At 27.9% G+C, this 3,313-nt stretch overlaps 1 long non-coding RNA gene across 1 annotated transcript; it reads left to right on the top strand.

Annotated features, from left to right (window-relative positions):
* The first annotated feature begins 676 nt into the window (after window positions 1-676).
* LOC145956594 (uncharacterized) lies at window positions 677-2,410 on the top strand. Its single transcript, XR_014432835.1, has 2 exons — window positions 677-1,147; window positions 1,928-2,410. It is a non-coding gene; the product is annotated as an uncharacterized LOC145956594 (long non-coding RNA).
* The last annotated feature ends 903 nt before the right edge of the window (window positions 2,411-3,313 follow it).

Here is a 3,313-nt window from a genome sequence, read left to right as displayed (position 1 = left end):
TAATTTGAATTTTTTATATTTATAAAAGTCATGAGTCAATACGTAAACTCTGATCACTTGATTAAATAATATGAGTATCTAACCACTTATACCAATCCAAGTTAGTTTTAATCATGTAATTTAAAAACAAAAAACTTAATTTAACTCTTCTACTTAAATACTGTTTGTTAAATTTGAGAACAAAATTCATCTCTTTACAAATCAATTAACCAAACTTCACTTATTAGTATCCATGCAAATGAAACATCACATTAAACTTAGTTAAAGATGAAAATTTGACTTAATTTATCAAAATTTTGAAATTAAATTAGAAAAATAAATTTTATATTTAAGGAATCAAAATCATTTTTTTTAAAATTCAATTAAAAACTAATATAATATAGTAGACTCATAATTATGTCTATTTGATGTGCAACTTTTTACCACCAATCAAATCCAAGTGGCTTTGAAATATTTTAGTTTCTAATTATTTATACTTATATATAAAATTAAAATTCTATTTTTCGTGTATATAATTTTTGAATTATTTTATCTTTAAATTTTTAAATAATAAAAAATATTAAAAATTAATTATTCTTATAAGTTCAATATTCAAACATTAGATTTTAAGATTTAAAAATTAAAATACAATATTAATTAATTTAATAAATATTAATAGTTATTTAAATATCATTTAAATAAATATAGAAACGGAATTTTCTAGATAAAAAAAAATGTTAAAAAGAAACATGTATAAAATGTGTGGCTAACATTTTAGAGGTTAAAAGCGAGTTGGTTCTCCAACCGCAACAGGCAACTACTTTTGCCAGTTATTGGTTCTCCTAAAAAGCAATTTGGTATCTATATTTAGGGCAGACCAGAAGACAACCAACGTGAGACAGTGCTGCTTGCCATCTTTCCATGCCTTTCTCATACATTTGCCTTTAAGTGTAGCCTCGAAAAACTCAACATCGTTCGTTGGGGTCCTCGGAGTTATCCGAAGGTCAGAAAATTAATGATAAAAGCCTGGAACAAAAGCTCAGATGTAGAAACTTCAAAGAGCAAAACAAAAACAAAAATTACCCGATTCATTCACCACTCCATCAAACTTGGTTAATGCAGATGCCAGAAACTACCATGCACTCGCTCACAATTTTTTTCATTAACTGTAATTTATGTACATTTTCTTAAATATTTTGAGTTTTATTCGTTTATTTTTTTTAGTCAGTTTTATTTTCAAACTATGGTAACTAACATGAGTTTTAATTAAAAAGAAAAATGCGATGAGAAAAGATGTTAAAGAATAAAATATTGTTACTCTTAAATAAATTACTCTAAAAATGAATTATACTATGAGTTTTGCAATACTTTGAATTTTATGATTGTTGAATTATTTTTATTAATTAAATGATTATGTGAATTATTTTTTAATTGTTTTTTGTGCTGTCAGAATCAAATTGGACCAATTGGTTCGATTGATTGAATTAAGAGTCAATCAATTTATTAGTTTGAAAATATGTAAAAAAAAATTGTCAAGAATTGGTTTAGGAATCGGATTGAATCAGTATTTTTTAAAAAAATGTTTTTTTTTTCCTAATTTTTAAAATTATTTTTATGATAAATAAATAAAGTGATATCTTCCTATTGTTCCAAGATTGAAGTGATTATTCATTAATTTCCATGATGTCAAAAACATTACATGGTATGCAAATGAACAAAAGAAAAATGGATAATCGAGACATTTATCTTATTCTTTGCAATGGAAAAAAATAGACTCAATGTTTCCAAATTTCAACAATTAGGCTTAGACTTGTTACAAATGAAATGAATCCATATGGTAACCTTAGCAGTTAACATAATTCATGGCTTGTCTTGGTAGTGATATACAACTTACCTTTATGGTTTTGTATGAGACATAAATATGTGATGTTATCTATGATGATTTTAGGTCCAAGAAAATCAGAAAACAATATTGATGTTTATCTAAGCCTCTTGGAAGAGGACTTGAGGATGTTGTGCGAGGAAAGAGTTGATGTATTTGACATATTTTCTTGCAAAAATTTTAACATGTGTGTCATGTTGTTTTGCACAATCAATAACTTTCTAGCCTATGAAAACTTAAGTGACTACATTGTTATGGGACATAAAGCTTGACCTATGTATGAAAATGGCATATGCCACCATCAATACTGCATCATGGAAGGAAAACAGTTTACCTTGGGCATTGAAGATTTCTTAGTTGTAGTCATCATTGGCGTAGATTGAAGAAAATATATAATGGTCTTTAGGAAAATGTTTTAGCTCTAATGCCTTTAATGATGACCAAGTTAATGAACAAGTGAATAACTTATGTGTTGTACTTAGAAAGAATGAAAAACAACTAACTAAGAAAAACATATGGAAGAAAAGGTTGATACTTTTTTATCTATGATATTAGAAGAAGCTTGATGTCAAACATTGTATAAATGTCATGAATGTGGAGAGAAATGTGTGTGGCAGTGTTATTGGAACACTTAACAATCAAGGGAAGACAAATGATAATGTAAATTCTTGTTCAGATTTGGTTGACATGGGTATAAAGAAAAGTTAGCTTTGTGGGTTCATGGTAGGCAAACATTTTTGCCCCCAGCGTATTATACGTTGTCTAAAAAATAAAAGTAAAGTTTTGTGAGTGTTTACGGGGTGTGAAGGTTCCAAATGGTTATTCTTCTAATGTCAAGGGACTTGTCTCAATGAAAGGTCTTAAATTACCGAGTTTAAAGTCTCACTATTGTCATGTCTTGATGCAATAGTTGTTCCCTATCGTGATTCAAGACATATTACTTAAAAATGTTAGATATGTCATAACTAGATAGTACTTCTTCTTTAACACAATTTGTAGTAAAGTGATTGATCCTAAAAACTTGGGTGAGTTAGAAAACAAAGCAATCTTATATTGTATCAATTGGAGATGTATTTTACTTCATTATTTTTTGACATCATCGTTCACTTAATTGTGCATTTAGTTAGAGAAGTTAGATTATTTGGTTTGATGTTCTTATGGTGGATGTACCCAATTAAACGATACATGAAGATATTGAAAGGGTATGTGACGAACCAACACCATCTAGAGACATCCATTGTTGAAAGATATATTATAGAAGATGTTATCAAGTTTTATACTGAATACTTATCGATAGCTAAAGTTGTGGGGGTACTTTAGTCCCTTTATCGTGGAAGAATTGTTGATAATGGTTTACAAAGTGCAAAGATTGTGAGTTACAAACGAGAGGAAGCATTGTAGATACATTTGTATATATTGAATAACATCAATGAGGTTGTACCTTACTTAATT

The sequence above is a fragment of the Cajanus cajan genome, chromosome 3, assembly GCF_000230855.2.
Source record: "Cajanus cajan strain Asha chromosome 3, NIPB_CcT2T_4, whole genome shotgun sequence".
In the NCBI taxonomy this organism is placed as follows: Eukaryota; Viridiplantae; Streptophyta; class Magnoliopsida; order Fabales; family Fabaceae; genus Cajanus; species Cajanus cajan.
Note: the sequence above shows the minus strand (reverse complement) of the source record. Positions and strands in the feature narration are given on the sequence as shown.